Genomic DNA, 25,969 nt, shown 5'->3' with positions numbered 1-25,969 from the left:
AATGGAAAACACACAAGGGAAAAAATCCAGAGTTCAAAAGTCTGCATAGTTCTGCAAGCTTGGGGTCTCACTGTAAATGTCCTATACGTTTTCTTTGAGCTCTTAGAGACTCTTACCCATATTACCTTGCTTCAGTGGTGACAGCTACTGCTGCAGTAGTGATCCAGGGAGGGAGGCCTGTTCATTTAAACTTCAGCAGGGATCACAGCCACAGCAAAGAAGGCAAGGAGAAGGGAATGAAGTCTAGGTCTCCTCTTCCCACTGCCTGGCATCAGGGAAACCCTGAATATACAGCACTCTTTTCCATAAGCTGCATGATGCCATGAGAAAAAGCTGCTGAAAGAAGCAAATTCTTAAGAGAGTCTATCTACTATCAGTAAAATAGCTGAAGCTTATAATTCCTAGGTGCAGAATACAAACTGTTACAGCTTGTGTGATAAAGACAGAAAAGGTTTTCTTCTGTTCAAAGGTGAGCATTATGAACCTGTTTTTTCTTTTCTTTTTTATTTCGGCTTATCATCTGAACCTAAGAGGTATACCTGCCTTCCATTTCCATGCATTATCTAGTCCCTGCAGCTACTCCAATTTAACTGATTTTTTTTTAACTTTAGGGAAATCTGTACTGCACTTCTGAATATCCCATGCTTCTCCAAACGCTTGTCAAAATGGTAGTGTTGGAAGGAGTGGAAATAATGACTCTTTCAAGCTGCAATCTTCTACAGCACTTTTATCCAGTGATAGCAAACATTCTGTGTTACGGATTCAATAGACTTTGGCATCTTACTTATAGCCTTAGACTATTCAGGAAGGATTGATGTTTAATTAAATTAATCTCCCACTCCAGTTCTCCATGATTTGCAGACTGAAAAAAAGAACCTCCCTGAGATCTTACCAGGTCTCCTTACACCATTTGCAGGATTTTTAGACAGAATGGGAAACAAAGGGTATGTGACATTTGGTCCTATCCCCCTTCCCTCAAATCAAACAGTGCCACCTGATTGGCTACTCATCAGGAATTGGGATAAAAGTGGATTCTGTGTGGAGACTACTTTCCTTGCAACAGTGGGTCTCTGATTGCTGCATGAGGAATACAAGAAGAATATAAAATATTGGCCATAAGTGTTTATAAGATTATTTTATCATATTTGGAAAGAAGATGAAAGAAATACTTTTCAGCTTGAGTAATCAGAACAATTACCTCACAGCAGCTGTAAAGCTGAAGGTAGTTCAGTTCAATTTTCTACAAGCACTAGTCCAAATGAAAATTGCGAGCAAAGAAATGAGCAGTGTTTCCTCTCCTTTTCCTCTCCCCACCTCTTCAGAACTCATTCTGGGGAGATGAGGAGCTAATTCTGAGCAGAGGGTAGAGATCTCCATGCATATTGGAAAGGAAATAATCAGGGAAAGTAACAGAAAATAAAGAAGCAAACTAGGTATCATAAGGGATAAATAAACGTTGCTTCATGGTATTATGGTAAACCAGAACCAAAATATGATATCTCAGAAACAAAAGCACTTACAAATGACACTGAACATTCTGCAGAGTGGCATGAGCATTAATAATAAGGTAACTAGGGACATTTTCATTTATTGTTCCTGCTTTGCTGATGCTGTGCTTTTTAGCTTGAAGATGCCCTGATGATACTCTCCAATCACGCTACTTGCTCAGGCCAGGTGTTCCAGTGAAGTAGCTTTCTATGCAAACAGTAAAGCACCTCAGAGATTCCATATTTCAGCACAGGGGTCTGCATTTTTAAGGTAGAAATTTGAGTTCAAAATTCTGAATTTTATTTTTTATTCTCTACTATTGCCTCCTCTTCATTTTTCTCTCACCCCCACCCCCAAAAGTGTAGATTCCTTATGGAAGAAATAGATACTGTTTTCTGGGCTCCCTAAGTAAGCTCTCTGCTGCATTATTCTCATTATGCTATATATGGAAGAAGTGGAAAAATAATAAATCCCTCAGTGGTACAGATGGACTCAGAGATTTTTCATCACATCTTGAGATGTGCCAAAGTGCCTGGAAATAATTTAGGTAATTGGCAAGCAGCTATACTGTGAGGAACCTCTTGATTGCGTTTGATAATTGCTGAGGGTACAGGGAAGTCTGTACCCTTCTTTGCTAGGATGCATCTGACAAAGAGAACTGTGATTCTCAAAAGCTTATGCTACAATAAAATTGGTTAGTCTTAAAGGTGCTACTGGACTCTTTTTGATTTTGCTACTACATACTAACACGGCTAACTCCTCTGGATCTATCAGCATCCCAACAGGTGCTCTTTTTGTCTCTTGGGGGGAGGGGGGAGGGTTGGACTTTTATTGCTTTTTAGCCTTTTTTCATGCTGGCTTGTTCTTCGTGCCACTGGTATCTTTGGTGCGGCTTTTTTTGTACTTTTAATATCATCTGACTGTGCCATATGCATTTTATGTGCCCATATATCAAGCACTTTTTCAGGTTGTGAGTTCAAATAAAGGTGATCCCTCTCAGCTACATTTTTTTTAGTTCATTTGGGAATCTTCTGTCTTGGACCCATCGTTCATCAGGATAGGTCCTATGCTTTATTAATGTACCTACACTTACAGTAGCATATTAAAGATCATTCAAAGACCTTATATCATTTAGGAAATTTATAGCATCCTGTTACATGTGGCTATGTATGAGCTGTAGATCTATATGATAGTATGGAGTACGTAAAAGTGAATATCCCATTTTTTCGTTACATATTTTTGATTGTATTCTCCCTAATTGTCCAGGAGCAGCCTTCTTGGACTTGGCATTCTCATCAACCCCCCAAGCAGGCATTGGAGCCAGCCATGACTCACCTGTGGGCTTGTAGTGGCATCCCTCTGGTTAGTGTCCAGCACCAGCTCAGTGGCAACCACCACAAGCCCCAGAGCAGAAGGATGCTGCCTGCATGAGGTAGCCATGCTCCCCATTCATGCAGTGGCTTTGTTGCTGCATTATGTGGCTTTTGCACAGCCTGGTGGTGACTGTGGAAATGGTGCAGGGCCTGTGGGGATGGAGGGAACCAATCCCATGCTGCTCCAGGCACCTCCCAAGGAGACAATCCCACCCTCCTGAAACCCCACCCTAATCAGGGTGGGGATGGCCACAGGCTAGAGCAGGGACAGGGCTTCCTTCAGGTGTTTCTCCAGCCCCTGGCCCTGGGATTGGTCCATGCTATGAGGGTGGATCTGGAGAGTGGGGTTGCAGTTGGGGATAGGAAGGGAATATAAGAGGGCTTCTGGCACAGACCAAGGAGGAGAATGGTGAGCTGGTTCCAAAGCCGTGAAAGACAGAGAGAGAGATTACAGAGCACCTCTCTCCTGGGGAGCAACAGAGGCTTGAGGGTGATGTAACCTGTCCCTGTTCTTCCCAAGTCTGAGGCTTGGGAAATCTTAGACTGGGGAGCCAAGACAGTGGACTTGCAGGCAGGACACCCTGCTACCCCTGAGGGCTTACATTAGTTTGTGTCTTTGTAGTTATTTTCCTGTTTGTTTATTTAGTAGTAATAAAACCTCATCACTGTACTTGAGTGTTGTCTTTAATTCCCCACAATCATAATAATGTAAAGGAGGCCATCCTCTCCTCCTGTCTTGAAAGCTATTATTTCTGTAGAAGCTTATTGTTGGGCCACATTTTGGTATATTTCACAAACAGCCCATGTTAAATTTGGTGTGTGTGGGAGGGTGATTTGAACTCTGTTGGTTTCATTTGGCTTAAACTTTCCCCTTCAGGTAGGTAAAGTTGCTGTTAATCTAGGGGTTTTTTTCCACATTTGAAAGCAGCAGCAAAAAAACCAAAAAACAAAAAAGACATTAGTCCAGACTGAAAATTCTTTAATGTGTTAATGTCAGGTCTGAGTGAAAAGCGTCAAACCCCAGAGTGTCACATTCACACACAGTAAATCTCCAAAATAGAGATGGCACGAACAGCAATACAAACTAAAAAAACCCCACAAACAGCCCAATCTGCTGTTCGCGAACAAGCTGTTAATGAGGCCCCATTCTAAACGAATAGGTGGTTGTTGCAAGCCTCATTCGTTGCTGTTAGTTGCGGTTTGTCAAGCCAGACAGACTGGCACCTGCAATCAATACCCATGGCAACTCAGGGCCAAGCTATAAGTGACGAATGACACAGGTTGGACACTAGTCAGCTTCCCTCAAGTTTTGATGGGAAATATAGGCACCTTGGTCTTGCAGCTTGGCTCTCTGACTGCTGTCCAATGGACTTTTCAACTGTCACTTGTCCCACATTCCACCAAACTGCCTTCATTTCCCATCAAAACTTGAGGGAAGCTGACAAGTGTCCAACCTGTGTCATTCGTCACTTGTAGTTTGGCCCTCAGGCAAGGATTGTCTGAACTCTGTCTGAACGCCTGCTGTTTCCCTGGAAACCCGAATCTAAGTCCAATTTAGCTTGATAGGCAGGTCTTCCTTCCAACTGTGGACTGGAGCTCGAAATTTGTTACAAGAGGAAAAGAACCGGGGGGGGGGGCTCCCAGCTCTGGCTTTCAGGGAGAGACAGCTGCTGTTAGAGAGACTGTGAGTGCATTGGAGCTTGAATTTTCTTTGTGTGTGGTGGGATAGGGATCTACCCCTTCAGGTTCCAGGGCTGCTGTCAGGCTCTGGGTCCAAGCTATTATTTATGACTAGCAACAAAGCCCATTCTGGGAAAAAAATACAATGGGCCCTAGAAAGGGGAGGGTGAACAGGCAGGCTTTTGCCCCTCCTCCATCACCGATTCCAGCTGGTGAAGGGGGGTGGGCATTGTCATCTGCTCCACACCTGATCTGCCTCACCTTGGCCATGTGATGGGGTGGTGGGCTTTGCTACCTGCTCCATGCCTGATACCTGCTGGGTAAAGGGGAGGCATTGCCTCCTGTTCTGTGCCTGACTATGGCTGGGTGAAAGGGGGCAGGCATTGCCGCCTGCTCGGAGCCTGATCCCAGCTGGGTGAAGGGGGGTGGGCATTGCCACCTATTCCCCACTGGGTGAAGGGAAGAACAGCATTAACTCCTGCTCGGCGCCTTATCCTGACAGGTGAAGGTGGGCGGCGAGCTTTACTACCTACTCTGCTCCTGATCTCAGTGTCAGACAGTGGCTTACTAAAAGTTGCAATCCTGTTGGATGCGGCCTTGATATCCAGCTCCTCCAGCTTAGGCATTGGAACAGATGTGATTCGTAACAAAATGTCAGACAGTGGCTTACTAAAAGTTGCAATCCAGACTATCTCTTGCAATTAGACATGAGTCCATTGGTTTCAAAAGACTTTACTGAATATAAACAACCCTTATAGTCCACTATCCAAGAAGCAATATCTTGGCTGGTACATGAGTATTGTTACGAATGACAGGCAAAGGTTAAGGTACAGAATAGCACAATCCTACAGGCCCCATCCTCCCCCCACAGTTCTCAAAACAAACGGCTTGAGGCTGAGAAAGTGAAAGTTTCCCAAGGCTGGAAAGGTTGTAGTCATAACATTCCTCTTCTCTAAGATAACTGCTACTGAACCGCTTGCCATCTGCAAAAGGAGCACTTTAAATACTGACAGGATTAAAATGGAATCTCTTTGGTTTGAACATGCAAGAAACATAGTCAGAACCTGACATTCTGCCCCCTCTAAAATGCCCTTCCCCCAGGTTTGAAAGGGTAGAGAGTGTGAAAAGATTTTAACAATCTAGGAGCATGAACATGAATAGCCTCCACCCACTCATCAAACCCAGAGTCAAAGTCCTTCCATCTGATGAGGTAAAACAGCTTATTACGTTTGATTTTAGAGTCCAAAATTTGCTGCACTTCGTAATGGACCTGATCATCAATCAAGGTAGGGATGGGAGGAGCACGGGTGTGCCATTGATCTGCTGGGGGGACCTTTTTCAATAAGCTGATGTGAAAAGTAGGATGCACGTGGCGGAGATTCTTTGGTAAATCAAGTGCTACAGTCACTTTGTTGATGATTTTATGAACTTGAAAAGGTCCCGAGAACTTCAGTGCCAATTTACGGCTGGTTTGAGCAACTTTCAAATTTTTTGTGGATAAATAAACGAGGTCTCCGGGATGCAATTCCCATTTGGCCACACGATGGCGATCAGCGTACTTTTTATAGTCCTGTTTAGCTTTGTTAAGATGTTTTTGAATAAGAGTCCATTGGTGAGCTGCCTCTCCCCACCATTCTGAAACGTCTTTAGAAGCTGTTACGGGGGGAAGAGCTTCAAAAGGAAATGGTTTAAAGTGATGGCTATAAACTACTTTGAATGGTGTTTCCCCAGTAGAAGCATGCACACTGTTGTTGTAAGAAAATTCTGCTAAAGGCAATAAATCAATCCAATTGTCCTGATGGAAATTGATGTAGCAACGGAGAAATTGTTCTAATATTTTATTAGTTTTTTCCGATTGCCCGTCAGTTTGCGGATGGTGGGCGGAGCTTAAACCTTGTTCAATGCCCATAAGTTGCATAAGATCCCGCCAGAAGTTGGCAACGAATTGCCTGCCGCGGTCGGATATCACCTTTGATGGAAAAGAATGGAGTTTTACAATATATTTCAGAAAAATATCCGCCAATTTTTTTGCTGAAGGCATAGTGGTGCAGGGAATGAAGTGGGCTTGTTTTGAAAATAGATCCACGACAACCAAAATGCAGGTGTGATTTTTGGAGGGGGGAAGATCTGTGATGAAATCCATAGAAATAATTTCCCACGGTCTCCTTGGGGTTTCAAGGGGTTGTAAGAGTCCAAGAGGCTTGCCTTTTCGCATTTTGGCGCTGAGGCAAATGGGACATGAAGCCACATATTGTGAAACATCTTTGCGCATGCCCGGCCACCAAAATTGCCTTTGGACCAGATGAAGCATTTTTAAGTATCCGTAATGGCCAGCTGTTGGGGCATCGTGGCAGCGTTGCAGTACTTCCTTTCTTAAACTATCTGGTACATAAAATCGATCACCCCAAAGCCATTCCCCTTGTTCAGATTGAGTTAATTTCTCTTTGAGCACATTCTCCCCTTCCTTTTCCACTTCGCTTTTCAGTCCATGACTGGCAAACTCCCACAACCCGTAAAGAACTGCAATCTTTTCTGGGGTTTGCCAACTTCTACAGAGAATTTATACAAGACTTTGCCCAAATAACGCTTCCCCTCACTGAACTATTGAAAACCAAAAACAAAGGGGAACAAGCCAAAAAACCAAACGCTAAACTATTGTGGACTCCACAATGCCAATTGGCTTTTGATCTTCTAAAGCAGCAGTTTATATCCGAACCAGTGCTGCAACACCCCAATGAAAATCGCCCATTCATAGTACAGGTGGACGCCAGCGATACTGCAATTGGGGGTGTTCATCTACAGCGTGGGGAGAACAATATTCTCAAACCTTGTGCTTATCTTTCTCGAAAATTTTCTGAACCAGAGAGAAATTGGAATGTTTGGGAAAAGGAAGCTTTTGCTGTAAAAGCGGCACTCTCCTCTTGGAGGCATTGGTTAGAAGGGGCCCGCCATCCGTTTGAAGTATGGACAGATCACAAAAATTTAGAAGCATTGCGTAGTCCTAAGAGACTAAATGCCAAGCAGTTGAGATGGGCGGAATACTTTTCAAAATTTAATTTCACTCTCAAATTCTTGCCTGGCATTCGGTTTCATTTTCTCAGCCATGCCGGACGCTCCTCTCGGCTGGTCCGGGAGGAAACGACCGGGCACCCTGACCGGGCGGCTGATCCGCAAGGATTAGCCCCCAGGACTCCCAGGGAGGGAGCCAGGGTCCGGGACGCGGCGGGAAGAACTCCCCGAAATCAATGCGGGGGGGGGGAATTGCCCATTTGTCCCTATGGAGGCCGGCAGATGTGCGCGGCGCCTCGAGTGCCGCCGGGCAACGAGAAACAGCAAGTAAAAGAAACAGGCGGAAGCCTGTAAATAAGCGAATCCCTTCTGTTCTACAAGCGTTTGTGAAGGAGAGGTTGATCTGAAGAAGACTCGCTCTTCCCCTTCGTTGAGTTCCAGAATTTTGTTGGCGCCCCCCCCCCCCCAAATGGCAGCAAAGAAGCAAAGTCCCGCTCTCGGTAAGTCAATCTCGGCTACTTTGAAGGGAGAGTCGCTCGAAGAGTTGGTGCGCAGGGCGGTGGTGGAAGCCATAAAACCCTTGGTTGACAAGCTGAACGAAACTGATCAAAGGGTGGGCTTAATTGAAAGCGAGGTGAAAACCATTAAGGCAGCAGCGGGGGGGCAGAAAAGTCTGCTCTGGAAAGTGCGTCACTTGTGAAGGCTACAAAAAAGGAGCTGAAGTTGGTGGAGAACCAGCTGATCAGGCTACAGGTGGAACGAACGCAGACAATTTTGCGTCTCCAAAACGTGAAAGAGGAGGAAAATGAGGATCAGTGGGATTTGGTCTCGGAACTACTGGCGACACCCGCGAGGACGACTAAAGAAGAGGTTAAAAGCGCCATTTTGGAGGTCCGTCGGGCTTCTTCAAAATATGCAACAAAGCGACAGTTGCCTCGTGAGATCATTATTGATTTTTCATCTAAAAAGATTCGGGACACCATCCTATATAACTCATATAATGCGGATTTGGACTTTATGGGTTTGAAAGTCAAGATTTTGAAGGACGTTCCATTTCTAGTCCGGAAACGGCGTTTTAAATATAAAAAGTTTGCAGCTCTTCTGAGGGACCATGGAATAAAGTACAAATGGTTATTCCCGGAAGGAATATGGTTCAGATATAAAGATCAGGCCTATAAGATATTATCAGAAGATCAACTAAAGGATTTTGAGAATAAAAACCCAGAACTCTGCTGCACCAAGAACGAAGAAAAGGAGGAGCCGGAGGGGGGGGAGGAGGAGGAGAGCATCGCAACAGCAGTTGCACAGAGAGAATTGCGTCCGGGACCTAGAAGGGGGAGGAAAGTTTAATCAGATTTTGAAATGTTTATTCTCTGTATGATTAACCACTCCATCATTATTCTATGGAGCTATTTTTGTATTATGACAGTATGAAGGGAAACATTGAAGTGTAGTGTTTAGTGTTTGTAGTTCATTCCCCCCCCTTTTCTTTTTCCACCCCCCTTTGTCCCTTCCCTCTCCCCTTTCCTTGTGATAGTCTGTAGTGTTTTGTAGTTATGAAAAATAAAAAAATTTATAAAAAAAAAAAATTCTTGCCTGGCAAAACAAGCTTTCTTGCGGACGCCCTATTGCGCATGCCCCAACACAAAAGCAGGAGGGAGGAGACAGTGGATATAGTGTTTTTGCCTACGCAATTAGGAGGAGTGGTCACAACGCGCAGCCGCACAAAGCAACCTCCTCAGTCTCCTCTCCCTCATTTCTCTCGGCCTCGAACCCCACTGCCTCAGGGTAGGTAGCAATATTAGGGGTTCCACCGCCGCCCTTGGTCAAGCTCTCGCTCCTTCAGGCACGAGGGTGTACACCGTTGTACGGCTTGACACTGTTCCCCCTGGAACGGGTTGATTTGCAGGTTCCAGTCCTTCCGAATTGGAGGCATAAGGATCAAACAAAGGGTCCCTGTTGGACGCGGCCTTGATATCCAGCTCCTCCGGCTTAGGCATTGGAACAGATGTGATTTGTAACAAAATGTCAGACAGTGGCTTACTAAAAGTTGCAATCCAGACTATCTCTTGCAATTAGACATGAGTCCATTGGTTTCAAAAGACTTTACTGAATATAAACAACCCTTATAGTCCACTATCCAAGAAGCAATATCTTGGCTGGTACATGAGTATTGTTATGAATGACAGGCAAAGGTTAAGGTACAGAATAGCACAATCCTACAGGCCCCATCCTCCCCCCACAGTTCTCAAAACAAACGGCTTGAGGCTGAGAAAGTGAAAGTTTCCCAAGGCTGGAAAGGTTGTAGTCATAACATTCCTCTTCTCTAAGATAACTGCTACTGAACCGCTTGCCATCTGCAAAAGGAGCACTTTAAATACTGACAGGATTAAAATGGAGTCTCTTTGGTTTGAACATGCAAGAAACATAGTCAGAACCTGACACTCAGCTGGGTGAAGGGGGTCCGGACATCGCCATCTGCTCTGCTCCTGATTACTCCAGGTTGAAGGGGGTGCAGGCATTGCTGCATGCTTGGCTCTTGACTCTGGCAGGGTGAAGACAGGGTGGGCATTGCTGCCTGCTCAGTGGCTAATTCCGGTAGGTTGAAGAGGGCAGGCATTGCCACCTGCTCTGCTCCTTATCCCGGCTGAGTGAAGGGAAGAAGGGCATTGCCTCCTGTTTTGTTCCTGATCCCAGCCAGGTGAAGGCACGAGGTGGGCATTGCCATCTGCTCCACTCCTGATCCCAAATGGGTGATGATGGGGGGTGGGCATTGCCACTAATACCAGCTGGGTTAAGGCAGGGGAGGGCATTGCGACCTGCTCCACTCCTAATACCATCTGGGTTAAAGCAGGGGGGCATTGTCACCAGCTCCACTCCTGATCCCAGTCAGTTGAAGGGGGGCGGGCATTGCCATCTGATCTGCTCTTGATCCCAGCTGTGTTAAGGTGGGGGTGGGCATTGCCACTTGCTTTGCTCCTAATACCTACTGAGTTAAGGCAGTGGGTGGGCAAAGACACCTGCTCTGCTTCTGATCTCAGCTGGGTGAAGGGGGTGGGCATTGTCAAGTGCTCTGCTCCTAATACCAGCTGGGTTAAGGTCGGGGGTGGCATTGCCACCTGCTGTGCTCCTAATAACAGCTGTATTAAGGTGGGAGGGGAAATTCCCCCTGCTTCACTCATAATACCAGCTGGGTTAAGGTGGGGGGTGGGCATTGCCATCTGTCTGCTCCTAATACCAGCTGGATTAAGACAGGGGCTGGGCATTGCCACCTGCTGTGCTCCTTACACCAGCTGGGTTAAGGTGGGGTGGGCATTGCCATCTGCTCCACTCTAATAAGAGCTGGGTTAAGGCAAGGGGCAGGCATTGTCGCCTTCTCCACTCATAATACCAGCTGGGCTAAGGCAGGGGCTAGGCATTGCCACCTGCTCTGCTCCTTACACTAGCTGGGTTAAGGTGGGGTGGGCATTGCCATCTGCTCCACTCTAATAAGAGCTTGGTTAACGCAGGGGGCAGGTATTGCCACCTGCTCTGCTCCTCATACCAGCTGGGTTAAGGCAGGGGGTGGGCATTGTCATCTACTCCACTCCTAACACCAGCTGCGTTAACATGGGTGTGGGCATTTTCATCTATACCTTCTTACAATGCAACTAATACTTTTAAAAAAATCTGTCTTATGTATATTCTCCCCAAGAGAAAGGTAATTTGAACATTTATGACTGAAAGAAAACACAACTGATTATAGCAACCTGCCATTGAAATGCTACTTTAATGAGTACTTACCATGATAAAATAATGTGACACAATGGTTGTTGAACTACAGCCAGAACTATTCTTTGAAAAATATGAATTCCACCTGATAATGCATTGATAAAACTATTGGAATGTTCTTAGTTAAAAGAAGGACCAGAACAATGGGCAGACACTATTTGTCTTTCCACTTATTTTTTTCCATTTGCCCAAATAAAACAAATAGTTGTGGGCCTCCCCAAGGCAAAATTTCACAGGTTTATGGTGAGAAGAAAATATAACCCACATTGTTTAGCCAGCTAAGGCAAACTGGGCCTGTTTCCGACACAATCTTAATTTCCCACCTGATTTAAGCTCCCTTCTAGTTTCTCATTTCAGCGCCATAATCCTTACTTCTAGTTAAAAGTCCCTCTCCCTCCAAAACAAAAAATAAACAACTCCACCAAACCTGCCTTTCACTCAGGTAGCTAGTGGATATTCTAAAGAGCCTGTGGATGCCCCAAAGAATTGTGCTATAGACTCTAGATGTCCTTCTTGATATATCAAGGAAAGGATACTAAATTGTCTGCAAGTAGTCTTCAGAATGCAGTTTAGGGGTGCCAGGGATCCCAGAGGCCCAAGCAGGGGTATAGGGGACTGGTGGGCAGTGGACAGTGGGGTACTGACTGCCCTTGTGTGCTCGTACTGCACACGAGCTCATTTGCTCCCTCAATCCATGGGAAATGGAGGTGAGTAAAAACTGCCTTTTTGGAGGCAGTTTTCACTCAGCTTGTCTTCTGCATTTATACCGCAACCCCTTCCTTCCTTGCATTGAAATATGAGCACAATGGAGGAGTTCACAGTGAGTTTTCCCTTCTCCATCATGCTCATTTTCCAACATGGAAGGAAGGAGTTGTGGTGTATGCATGCTGAAGATAAAATGAGTGAAAACTGCTTCCAAAGGGGCCGTTTTCACTCAACTCCATTTAGTGTGCACCAGGATTCCTCTGTCATTGGTGCATTGGGAGAGTGCAGGAGCATGTGCACACGCTTCTCTTCAACCCCCCTCCATGCCTTCCCACCTGCCAGTCAGCTGAATGAAGCTGGGGGCGGTAGGTGATGGTGGCGGTTTCACCATCTTAGGGGGAGGGGGATTTGGCAAGCCTAATGTAGTCCTTTCATTGCATCCAAGATGTAAAAGGATTGATTTGTGAGTCATATTTGTGTGATACAGCTTTATCCATTTAAAAAAATATTGGGGGGGGAGTACACAGAGATTTAAATAAACTTCGAGGTCTATATGAGAGATATTCGGCCCCATCCTGGCAAGCAGCCACGCTGCTCAGCCAGGGGCCGGACATTGCTGCACCGGAGGGAGGACGGCACCACCCCCTCCTTCCATATATGGAAGTGCTGGGAGGACTGAGCGAGCGTAGCACGCAGCGCTGCCCTCCCAGCTCAGTCTGCTCCAGTCGCTCGGGGGAGACAGACGTCTCGACGAGCGACTGTGAGGCAGTAAGCCCAGGCGTGCCTTTAGAGGCGGATCGCTGGGTGAACGCCTGTTAAGTGCCGGCCTGTCGCCTTGGCGCAGCCCGGCAGTCGAGGCGAGGCGCGGCCGAGTGGCGTCTGCCGCGGCTTCAGGCGGCCTGCGGAAGGCCGTTTAGCAGTTGGAAGGGCGTGTGTCGGCCTGTGGTGCCGCGGCGCGGCGGTGCGCAGCGAGGCGGCCTCCTCTTGTGCCCGGAGAGGAGCGCCCTGCGGAGGGCCGTTTAACGGCTGGAAGAGCGCGTGTCAGCTTGTGGTGCTGCGGCGCGGCTGCGAGCAGCGAGGCGGCCTCCTCTGTTACCTCGTCTTTGTGCCCGCCCAGGGCACGGGTGAAGCGGGCACTAGGGGTGTTCGGGGGTGGCTTGGAGTATTGGTGGTCGGGGCGCGGGTAGTATCCGGCGCGCCCCGCAGCCCGTGCTGCTCCCGGCCTTTAAGGCGGCGGCCTGGGGGAGTAAGCCTTCGTTTTTTCCCCGCCAAGAGGAAGCTACCCCAGCTGGGCGGCCTAGCGGGCGGCGGCCGTGTGGCTAGCTGGCGCGGATCTGCGCCATTTTGCCTACGAGGTGGCCGGCGGCCATTTTGTGGGCGGCTGAGTGGTCCGCCATCTTGGCTGCTGCTCTTTGCTGGGGGTACTGTGGCTTCCCCATTGCCCTGTGGCTGCCTATACTCTGAAGCGCAGCCTTGCTTGAGGGAGCTAGGCAAGGATAGCCTTGTTTGGTACTTCGCAAGGAGTGGGGAAAGGAATTTAGGTTTTTAAATTCTGGATCTTTTGATCAGTCAGCCTGAGCCCTTCAGATCTTGGAAGCTAAGCTAATTCAGCCTCGCTTGGAGGAGTTAGAAGGGCAGACCCCTTACTTAGTCCTGAGGGATTGGGTATTGGGGGTGGATATTCCACTTGGGGGCTGGAACTGGCTGGGATGGCACCCAAGAAAGGTAAAGGGAGTTCCAAGGGCAAGCAGCCCGCTAAGAGGGCGCCTGCCAAGCGTCCCCCTCCCCCAGCACTGTCGTCTTCTGAGGATGAAGACTCATTTGGTGAGCAACAGGATATTCTGAGGCGCCTGGAGGCGCTGGAGCAGGCAAAGGGGGATAGGGTGTCGGCTATGCAGGTGGTGCGTTCAGTGAGGCCAGTGCGGCGAGCTTCTAGGAATGCAACTAACCGTGACATTTTATGCCGTTTAGCTGCTTTGGAGGGTACTACTGGATTCCTGGCGGCTGGAGGTAGCAGCGGCCATGCAGCAATGGTGTCTGATGCCCAGGAGCCAGCAGTTGACGTGGTGGAACCGTCAGAGGAGTTACCGCCTGTGGCAGTGGCCGTGGACCCAGTGGATGCGTCTGGTAAGGACCATGCACCACACTACACCTATCCTTGGCCTTGGGGCCCATGGGCACAAGGCGTCGCCAGTGGGCCGATTAGCGGCGTGCAGGACGCTCCCTCCAATTCCACGTCTGCCCTTGCGGGTGGAGTGCAGCCTGCTTTTAATCAAGGGGTTTCGCATGGTACTCATCAGCAGCAAATGGTTCCCCCTCAGGTTTGGGGGGGTCCGTCCTTTGGCTGGCCGGGCTTTCCTGCCAGCCCTTGGGGGTACTTTCCTTATTCAGCATTGAACTACGGCCAGGTTCCTTTCCACGCTATGCCTTTTGGCGATGCGGCTCTCCCGTTAGGCGACCACTTGGCGCAGGCCACGAGGGACAAAATTCTCTGTGGGGAGTATATTGATGTCTTTTCCCTTCTCTACCGTGAGTTAGAGAAGAAGGACAAAGACGAGATGGACGATAGAGACAAAGAGCGTTTGAAAAGGAGGCGTGTTGACAGTACCTGGAACAATTGGCTGCCTGGCTTTTTGATTTACACCGGAGTAATTGCCAGGGCACAGCCCAATCGGGCGGCGTCTTTGTTTCAGTATTTGGATATCATCCTGAAGGGTTATATGGGCTTCTCAGGTGCTGCATGGATGCAGTACGATGAGGAGTTCCGTATGAGGGCAGTGATGAACCCCAGCCTCCCGTGGGACCGCATTCACCAGCAGCTGTGGCTGTCGGTGATGTCTCCTGCCAAGCCTAACTTGGGGGATCGTTCGGACAGCGGGCATGTAGTGTCTCGCAACGCCCAGTCGTCTACTACCCGCGGTGGTGCGGGGCAGCAGGTTCAACCCCGGCTGCTCTGCTGGGAGTACGCGTATAAGGGAACCTGCCCTAGAAAACCTTGCCGGTTCCGGCATGAATGCCCATCCTGTGCGGGCCAGCATCCATGCAACGCGTGTGGTAAAGCCCGTCAAGGGTGGGGAGGCAGGAAGCAGGGGGGCGGCGGCTCCGCCAGCCAACAGCCTCCTGGTAAAGGGCCCCAGCCTGGTAAAGCTGAGGGTCCTTGAACGCCTGTTAAGTTCTTATCCTCTTAAGGAGGATGCAGTTTATTTGTTGGAGGGTTTCAGGGATGGTTTCAGAATCCCAGTTCAGGGACCTAGGGCCCCGTTTATGGCTGAGAACTTGCATTCAGTCCAGGGCAAAGAGGACATAGTTAGGGTAAAGATCCAGAAAGAATGTGCAGAAGGTAGGGTTTTGGGGCCGTTTGCGGCCCCTCCAACCCTCAATTTCCGGGTGTCCCCTTTGGGGGTGGTGCCGAAGAAGGCGGCGGGCGAGTATCGCCTTATCCACCATCTTTCGTATCCTAAAGGTGGTTCAGTCAACGACGCCATCCCTGGCCATTTGTGTTCTGTCCGGTACACCTCTTTTCACCAGGCTGTACAGGTTGTGCGCAGGTGTGGGGCGGGCGCTGAGTTGGCGAAATGCGATATTAAGTCTGCATTTCGTCTTCTCCCTGTCCACCCGCTGGTCTTTGAGTTATTGGGGTTTGCCTTTGAAGGTGGGTATTATATGGACCGTGCCCTACCAATGGGTTGTTCCGTGTCTTGTGCGGTCTTTGAACGCTTCAGCTCATTCCTGGAGTGGGAACTGAGGCGGCGCGCGGTTAGCTGTGACTCCGCCCACTATTTGGATGATTTTTTGTTCGTTGGGCGGGCACAGTCGTCTCAATGTGCCAGGCTTTTGGCCACCTTTATAGAGCTGGCAGATGAGCTGGGGGTTCCATTGGCTCACGAGAAGACAGAAGGTCCCTCTACGGTGCTCACCTTCTTGGGCATTGAGTTGGACACAGTTCAGCAATCGTTGCGATTGCCTTTAGATAAGGTTGAGGACCTTAGGGCTCGTCTGCGGGACTTCAAGGGTAAGCACAAGGCTTCATTGGTGGAGCTGCAGCAGCTTGTTGGGCACCTTAATTTTGCGTGCAAAGCTGTTGCACCTGGGAGGCCATTTTTGCGTCGCTTGTGCGACGCTATGGCGCGCCTGCGTGCACCCCATCACAGGTTAAGAGTGACAGGTGGCATGCACGCTGACCTAGAGGTATGGACGGAATTTTTGAGTGACTTTAACGGTGTCACCTTTTGGCGGGAGGATTTGTTGCTCGAGGCGGAGTTGCAAGTTACATCAGACGCTTCGGGTTCCACTGGCTTCGGAGTTTATTTCCGGAGGCACTGGTGTGCTGAACAGTGGCCCGCCGATTGGCTGGCATCGGACTTAGTCAGGGACCTGACTTTTCTAGAGTTTTTTCCTATTCTGGTAGCAGTCCATCTGTGGGGCGAGGAGCTGGCGAACCACACTGTCCACTTTTGGTGTGACAATTTGGCTGTGGTTCATGTTGTCAACTCCTTGACCTCTAGGTCCCCCAGGGTCATGCGATTGGTTAGAGCATTTACATTGTTGTGCCTGTGGTGCAATATCTTGTTTAAGGCCAGACACGTTCCTGGCGTGGACAACGGTGTGGCGGATGCTTTGTCTCGCCAACAGATGGAGCGTTTCTGGCAACTGGCCCCGGAGGCGGATCCTCGTCCGGCGGCGATGCCCGCAGAGCTTTGGCTGCTTGGGAGGTCGAGGCGTGCCGCGCCATCCAGCTGGCCATCGCACCCAGTACACGGAGGGTGTATTGGAGAGTGGTAGGCCAGTTGGAGGGGTTCAGGCGGGAAGCTGGGATTGGTACCGCCTGGCCTATTCCAGTCGAGCACATTCTCCGGTTTTGTGTCCACCAGAAGGCCCGTGGGCTGGCAGTGAAGTCCATTAAGGGGCAGCTGGCCGCCCTGGCCTTTTTTAGTAAAGCTCGGGGATTTCCTGAGGCCACGGGTGATTTCCGAGTGCAAAAGATGCTCGAGGGTTGGTCCAGGGAGTGCGTGGTCCACAAGGACCCGCGCCAGCCCATTTCCCCATCTGTCCTTAGGGGCCTGGGTGCTGTCTGGAAAGGGGTGTGTTCTTCAGGCTATGAGGCAAGGCTCTTTCACGCGGCTGCGTTGACTGCCTTTTTTGGGGCCCTCCGGGTTGGGGAGCTGGTGATCTCATCCTGCAAGGACAATTCTGGACGTGCCCTTATGGCAAGTGACCTAGCTTTCGATGGTGACACGGTTTCGTTGACGATCCGCTGGTCCAAGACGGACCAGATGCGTAAGGGGGCTTGTGTGCGGTTGGGCTCTTGCTTGGAGGAGGTGCTGTGCCCGGTCCGTGCATTGCGGAGGTATTGGCGGGTGTGAGGCAGCGATCAAGGCTGCTTTTTTCGGCACCTGGATGGCTTCCCCTTGACTCGCTACCAGTTCTGGGCTGTGACCAAGCGAGCTTTGGCGGCGCTTGGGCTGCAAGGTGTGAGTTTTGGTACTCATTCCTTTCGAATTGGAGCGGCTTCGACAGCCGCTGCCATGGGGTACTCAGGTCAGGCTATTCAAAAGGTGGGTAGGTGGCGGTCTGCGGCCTACCGCTCCTATGTGCGTCCGTTGAAGCATGTTTAAACGTTACTAATTGTTGTTTTTCTTAGGTCCTGCGTCCCGGGTTGGACGGCAACGCATCTTGATATGCAGGCACAGTTTTGTCTTCTTGTCTGCCCATCAAGCACGCAGGACGCCAGTTGGGTCCCAGCTGGGACTCAGCGACCGGGCTACTGTGGAATGGCGGGGCCGGTGGGGCCTTCGATGGCCAGGCCTGTTGCCATTGCTGTTTGGGGTTGGGCTTGACATGCCACCCCATATTCTTGTTATCCATTTGGGGGGCAATGATTTGGGTTTGATGCAGGGTAAGGCCTTATCTTCCCAGGCGCTATCTGATATGCGCTTCATTGCGACACGTTGGCCGGGAGTGCTGATCGTGTGGTCGGCTATGATCCCTCGTCGAGTTTGGAGGGAAGCTGAAGATCGTCAGGCCATCGAGTGGGCCAGGATGAAGGCCAATAGGGCCATTCAAAGAGGTTTGGGGGCGGGGTTAGGCGTTTATTTGCCTCACCCTCGGATCAGGGCCGAATTCCCCGACCTCTACAGGGGTGATGGGGTGCACTTGTCTCAGACAGGCAACCAGATTTTTCTTGATGATCTGCGGCAAGGACTTCAGTTGGCCTTAGGCCATCAGTGGGGCGCCAGGACCTAAGCAGAGGCTTGGTCCTGGCGTTGGCTGGTTTGTAGGAGTAGGGTGCGGGACGGTGAGCACCCTTGGCGCTTCCCTATGTGGGAAGAGGAGCCTGCCTAAAGGGCTGGTACTGCTGTGACGGCTGCCAGGCCCACAGGCAGGCTGCCTTTGGGAACCCCAGCCCACGAGTCTTTTCCTTCACTGCTATACGGCTAAGGTGTCAGGAGCTTAAAGGGGGGTGACCAAATTTGCCTGGCCGGCTGGGTCCGCCCCATCCCCAGGATGGGTCCCACCTGGGGCTTCGGGGCTCGCCCAGACAGGTCAAGGCGGTGGTCCAGGTGGGACACCGTGGCTTGACCTGTACCGCTTTAGGTCCTTGCCGCTGTTTGGCTTGTTTTGTTTGTTTAAAGTTAATAAAGTGGCCCTTAGATCCAACTTGGTGTCCGTCTCTTTTCTGACTGGTGTGGCAATATGGCCCTCCCAGCCAGCAGCTTCCACTGATAAGGCTGGGGGCCACTCTTTGGCTCCCTGGAAGGAGAAGGAGACAGAGCATTTCCATGGTATCTGGGTCTCAGGCCGGAGGGGCGGAGAAAGGAGTCTTATGAGGCAACTCCGCCCAGCTGGCTGGCAGTTGTTCTGCATGCTCGGCCTGAGTAGAGCTCATCTCAAGCTCTCTCAGCCAAGCTCCTCTGAGGCTGTTTTTCCAAAGGCCCTCATGGTTATGCAGTCCTAGCTGCCTTTGAGAAGTGGTGATATTCCCCTGCTTGCTACCTTCAAACTCCAGGAGGAGAGCCAGGGCCCAGCACCAGGCTCATTGGTTTGGCAGAGGCTTTTTTCTTACTTACATTTGGGACCTGTTTTCTATTAGTCAGGAGGGCTAAAGCAGGGTGAGGCCCAGCCCTTGCAGGCCTCGGGCCTTCCTAGGCACCTCTCCTCCCCCCCCCATTTTACTTTATTGGGAGAGAGTACTTCAGGCAGCAGCAATAGGCTTTGCTGTAGGCCACAGGGGTGAGATGTAGCCATCTGAGGGCTGGATTAATTACTACTGGCCTAGCAGGGTGGATGCTGGTAGCCCTCCCTCCCCCTGTCTAGGCTTTTCCCTCCCCTGCCATTACACTTACTTGGGAGGGAGTATTACCTACAACAATAGCTTGGCCTAAGGCCTTCAGGCAGCAGGGGCCATTTTGTGGAAGGGCTTGGCAGTTTATTCAGTTGTGTATGGCCATTTTGAGAGTGGCACCTGGGGGCCTGCTTAGCCTCCTGGCAGTAGCAGCCATGTTGTGAAGGCATCTACAATATGTCCATTTTGAGTGTGGCATTTGTGTGGCCTGATGTACCTCCTGCTTACTGGCAGTAACAACCATTTTAGTGGGGCTTTTGCAGCTTGCCTGTTCTATGGTGGCCATTTTGAGAGTGACACCTTTGCTTAGCTTTCTGGCAATGGCAGCCATGTTGTGAAGGCATCTGCAATATGCATAGCACCAGGGATGGCCATTTTGAGTGTGGGCTTTGTGTGGGCGGATTTGCCTCCTGCTTACTGGCAGTAGCAGCCATTTTAGTGGGACTTCTGCAGCTTATCCTGTGCTAGGGTGGCCATTTTGTGAGTGGCACCCAGTGGTTTGCTTAGCTTTCTGGCAATGGCAGCCATATTGTGAAGGCATCTGCAATATGCACAGCACCAGTGGTGGCCTTTTTGAGTGTGGGCTGTGTGTGGCCTGATTTTCCTCCTGCTTACTGGCAGTAGTGGCCATTTTTGTGGGACTTCTGCAGCTTATCCTGTGCTGGAAGTGACCATTTTGAGCGTGTCTCACAGTGGCCTGCTTAGCCTCCTTGCACTGGTGCCCATTTTATAGAGACCTCTGCAGCCTTACAGAGTTTGGGATGCCATTTTGGGGGTGCTGTGTTCCTATTGGGCTTTGAAGTTCTAAAAGCAGTCATTTTAGAGTACATTACTTTACTTTACTGTACGTTTCCATCATGCCACCCAGAAAAGGGTAGTAGCCATGCTAAGGGCAAGCAGCCAGCGAATAGGCCTCCTGCAAAATGGCCCTGCAGACTCTGCCTTTGAGGATGATGAAGCAGCCAAGGAGAGGAGGGAAATACTGCTATCAGTGTGTCTCAGTCAGGAGGATTAAAGCAGGGTTAGGCCCAGCCCCTGCAGGCCTCCAGTCTATCTAGGCTCCCTCGCTGTTTTCACTTTATTTGGAGAGGGTACTTAGTGCAGTGAAGGCCTGGTTGAAGCTCGGGTGGAGGGGGCTTGCAGTCATTTGAAGGGTGGTTTGCTGCACACTTATTTCTACTGGCTTAGCAAGGATCTACAGTCCCAGGGTGGTGGCTGGTTAAACCTCTCCCCCTTTTCCCTGCCCAATTTGCAGCCTTTGTGGGCCTAAAGAGCTGTTTTTGTTTTTTAGGTTTTCTCACTCAGGCCAACTAATGGCATGCTATGTTGTTGCAGCTGTCATGCAGGGCACCGAAGTCTAAGATGTGATCTGATCTTTCTACCAGATTAGCACAATTGATGGTCAGTAGCAGATCTGGCCTAGGCTGCTGTAATCCAGTCATGTTGAAGTGACAGTGGATGTTACTGACAAGGTAGGTAAGTCCACTGGCCTCTAGTGCCTGGCTGTGGAGGCTCCAAGGGATCAGGCGACAGTCTCTTGACTCCCATGTTTAGGATCCTGGGTTGTATCACCTTGGGTCTTGCCTTTGGGTTTTGCAGTTTGGCCACTGGGTTGTTACTTGACTCAGTACTAAAGGGACAGTCATACAGGGAGCAGTGTGTTGGGGGTTAACTTTCCTCTTCAGGAAGCGGAGGAGAAGGATGAGGTGGACCTGAGGAGGGGACAAGTAAATGAGACTTAAGAAAGTTTACTGCACATGGGCCAGTTGGCTGTTAGCAGGGCTTTCTTTATGGGAGCTCCAGCAACTGGCAGAGCACCGAGCCTTATCTCCAGGGTGTTGGCAACTAAAAGTGTCCTTGGAGTTTCCACTTCTGCGTTTAATGCATGGGCACTGGTGGGCTGAGCAGTGGCCCATTTACCAGTCAGTACAGGAGTCTTACTGTAAACCGTATATGATTGGAATTTTCCAATCCTCATGGCAGTTGGATCATGGGGGAGGGAACTAGATAACCCCTCAGCCCACTTCATGCGGACAATTAGGCAGTGGTGCCCATACCTAACCCTCTTTCATCCAAGTGGCATAGGATTTTGAGGAGGGTTCTGGAGACTGGTCCTGGCGTTTATGTTTTAAGGCAGCGCCTGGTCTTGCCTGCAGATGGAATGGTGCAGCTTGTCCCTCAGATTTCCTCTGAGCTATGCCTCCAGGGAGGGCTATTGATTTTTGGCAACCGGGTGTGGCCAGCAGTCTCTAGGCTGGGGTACCAGTTGGTCTGTAGGAGTTATGGCTGAGCTGGTGGATCTCTCCCAGTTATGAGGGAGTGGACTGTTAGGGGCCTTGCCTCATATCCAGCGGCAGCCATCAGGAAGCTTAGGTGCATTTAGTTTCACCAGTAAACCTCCCAGTTTGATGTAAGACCTGGCAGTTTCCGGGGTCGCATGACATTAATGGTGGGCATGAGAGTTAGATCCTGAGCGTTAGCACAGTGATGACCCAAGCTCTTAAGGAAGGGTCTGGTTGACTCCTCATTAGCCATGGGGAAAGTGATGGCTGAGCTGCTACTTCTGTTTGATGGGATGTGGGGTCCTTTGCCTCACTCCTGGTCATGCTCTTGGGGTAATGAGCTGAGCTTCCCATGGGCACGGCCCTTCCATTACAGGCCCAGCAGATGTGCACACATTGGCAAGGAGGCACAGTGTGCTCAACGGGAGGAGTAGCCCCCCCACCTCATGAACTGGTCATTCACTTGGGCACTAATGACCTTGGCTGCGGGGCATGGCTGTTCCGGTATAGGCTCATACAGATTTGCACACATAAACATGGTGCTAGTGAGTTGGAGAGGGGAGGGGCTTCCATTTCATGTTCAGGTCATTCACTTGGGTGGTATGACCTTGTCTCACAGGGCATTGCCCCTTTCCTTACAGGCTCACACAGGCTTGCAGCACCCAGGCAAGAAGTAGCCTGAAGGTTTGAGGGGAGGTGCGGACCTCCACCTCACGTCCTGGTCATTCACCGCATGGTGTTGACCTAGTCTCACAGGGCATGGCCCTTTCCTTACAGGCTCACACAGGCTTGCAGCGCCCCAGCAAGTAGTGGTCTGATGGTTTGAGGGGAGGTGCGTACCTCCGCCTCACGTCCTGGTCATTTGCCGCGTGGTGTTGACCTTATTTCACAGGGCATGGCCCTTTCCTTACAGGCTCACACAGGCTTGCAGCACCCAGGCAAGTTGTGGCCTGATGGTTTGAGGGGAGGTGCGGACCTCTGTCTCACATCCCGGTCATTGACCGCATGGAAATGACCTTGGCTTACTGGGCATGACCTTGGCTGCAGGGCATGGCCCTTTCGTTACAAGCTCTCACAGGCTTGCAGTGCATTGGCAAGTAGTGGCCTGGTGTATTGATGACTGGTCCTCAATGTTTCCATGTTGGTGTAGTGGGAAGCTTGGGACTCTTTAGCCCCTATGAGGGCTAGGTAAAAGGTCACAGAGCCATAGAGAAAGCTTTGGTGGAGGGTCTGGGCATTTATTTGCCGCACCCCTACATACTAGGCTGAATTTGCCAACCTCTACCGAGGTAATGGGGGTTCACCTGGCCACTGAAGGCAAGGACATCTTCCTCAATGACCTACGGCAAGGGCTGAGGTTGGCACTAGGCCACCTGTGGGCTCTAGGGCCTAAGCAGCCCTGGCGGTGGCACGAGACGGTTTGGGAATAGGGAGCTGGCCGGTGAGTACCCTAGGCGCTTCTCCACTGATGGGGAAGAGGGGTCTGCCAGGAGCAGATGGTACTGCTTATGACGGCTGCCATGCTGCGTGGGCAGACTGCCTTGGGGCACCCCATGTGCAAGTCTTTCCCTCACTGCTGTACGCCTGAGGCTTAGGAGCTTGAGCTGGGGGGATCTATTTTGCCGGCTGGCTGGGTCTTAGCCATCCATAGGATGGCTCGCACCTGGGGCTTCGGGGCTCACCCAGACAGATCAAGGCGGAGGTCCAGGGGTGACCCCGTGGCTTGACCTGTACCGCTAGTTGGCCCTTGCCGTATTAATGGTTGATGTTATGTTTAATAAAGTGGCCCTTTAGTTCCAAGCCTTGTGTCTGTCTCATTATTCCGACTAGTGTGGCAAATGCCACCTGAAACATTTTAGCCAGTCTGGCTAGAGGAAAATATTTTAAAAGCACAGTACTTTCTTGAAAATTGCCATGCCATGAGACACCGGAAGAAGAAATTATAAAGCAGAACATTAATTTTAACATGATTAATTCATATCATCAGAGTTCAACCCTAGCAAAAGAAACATTCTGCTTGCAGGTCTGTTGTTTATGTGTACAAAGGGAAGACATTTAGAGATTGAGCATGTATATTGAAGGACAAAAAAAACGAGGAAGAATATCCAGAAAGAACTGTGAATATGTGCAAATGAAATGAGAGTGCACATGAATTAGTAAAGTATGGCATGTATTGAGAGTTTATTGGAACTGGAATTCAGCAATTTTTTCTATTACATCACTGCTTTTGAAGCAGGCCTCTAGCAGAGGTCCAATCCAAGTCATATCTGTAATACAAGCAGTTATGACAAACACTCTTCTGGATTGTAAGTTGGTTGTTAATTTGTAAGCAGAGTCCTTGAATACTCAATAATGTGGTTTTTATTGAATGCTAGACATAGCTTTAAATTGTACTTTAATGTTTTGTGCATGTTTTAACTGTGCTTTCCCATAATTGCCCCATGCCTGCTAGCTCATCCATTCCCTCCACACTCCTAAAAGAGATGCACTTCTTTCCTTCCCTTGAGCCTGATGGGCTAGGATGATGCTTTATGGCTTGCCTCTCTGGTATTCCAGTCTTACCCATTGCCCCCCTATTCGGAATGAAAAGACAGACACAAGGCTTGGGTGAAAACAGGGCCATTTATTGACCAACAATAACTTAAGAACTTAAGAACAGCAAGGGGTATAACTAGCGGTACAGGTCGAGCCAAGGGGTCAACTGGACCTCCTTCTTGACCTGCCTGGGTGAGCACCCCCTGCTCCAGGTGCGAGCCATCCAAGTGCATGGCTGTAACCTGGCCGGCCAGGCAAATGGTTCCCCTCTTAAAGTGCCATACACCCCAGCCATGAAGCCCGAGGGAAGGCCTTGTCCAGGGGGTCCCACAGGCAGACTGCCCTCTCATCTGGCAGCCATAAAGCCCGCCATCCAATCCCAGACAGACCTCCATTCCCCACCAATGGGGAGGTGCCACCAGGTGCCCACTCTGCCTACCCAAACTAACCTGCCAGGGACCTCAACAACTGCTCCAACTCAACATTAAAACTCTCTAACTAGCAGTACAAGGTAGGTGAGAAATACCCCTCACCAACAAGCCAATCAAGCAAGGGGTGAAAAAATTCCTACCCGGCCCTGTGAAACAGCGACCAGCTATTCCTGTACTGCAAAATAAAGGGTGAGGAGGGTGGGTCGAGCTTGCAATGGCGACTGCTGAAAGGAGGGGGGCTGAGCTGGCCTATATAGGCCAAGCCATGCCCCCCAGAAGTACCCGGATGCCCGGGAAATGGAGCCATCTCTCCCTCCATGCAGGAGGGCAAATGGCAGCACCCAGATAAGTGCACTGCATGCGCACCGGGACTGCCATTTTATGTCTGTCTGATTCCAAAAACAAACATTCATGTTTATTGAGCATCCAAAATTAGATAGCAAATAATTTGAGTGATCTTGCACTGTCATCTGAAAACTGTAGTTCACTTCACCCAGTTCTGAATATGTTAATATGATGAACTTATAAATGCCATCAGCATGCAGGCACATATGTAACAAATAATCAAAATGTAGCCTTTTAAAAATGGTACAGGACCTGCCCATGATGACCCCATGATGACATAATCTAAGCATTCCAACAATTTATGAGCCTGTGATAACAATAGTAGCTATCTGGCTAGTTGCTATGTTGAATACTGCCAGCTTTAAGGACTGCTTGTTTTAGGTTGCCTGCAAATAACCAATGAAATACTATGAGGTGCTCAAACTTAAGAGGAAACAGGCATTACAAGAAAGGTAATTTGCTATAGAAGCATGGAATGGAGCAACAGAGAAGCAACATCTGCATAAGAAGTTGTCTGTAGTTTGCAGAGTAAAGTAGAATTAGTATCCAGATCAAGGTTATATGCTTCAAAAGTATCATATGACATGAACATATGAAGCTGCCCCATACTGAGTCAGATTCATCGCTTCTCAAGGTTAGTATTGTCTACTATAGCAGCTGCTCACCATTTCATGACACCTATAGTCAGATTCTTTTAACAGGAGATCCAGGGATTGAACCTGGGACCTTCTCCATGCAAAGGAGATACTCTTCCACGGATCCACAACCCACTTACCTCTTGCACATGACAGCATTGAGCTTCAAAGATTAGGAAATGCGTAAATCATTTTGCCATAGATTTTGCTTTAAGCTATACAGATGTAGGAGACCAACCAATTTAAAAAATAATAATTTGCTTTCAAGTCTAATTCTATTGAAATAATAAATCAAATGACAGTGCACCCATATGTGCATTTTAAAAACAAAGAAACATCAATGCACTTTGTTTTAAAGTTCACCAGTTTCTTT

Source organism: Eublepharis macularius, chromosome 3 (genome assembly GCF_028583425.1).
Source record: "Eublepharis macularius isolate TG4126 chromosome 3, MPM_Emac_v1.0, whole genome shotgun sequence".
Classification (NCBI taxonomy): Eukaryota; Metazoa; Chordata; class Lepidosauria; order Squamata; family Eublepharidae; genus Eublepharis; species Eublepharis macularius.
The sequence above is the reverse complement of the archived record's forward strand: the minus strand, read 5'-3'. Positions refer to the sequence as shown.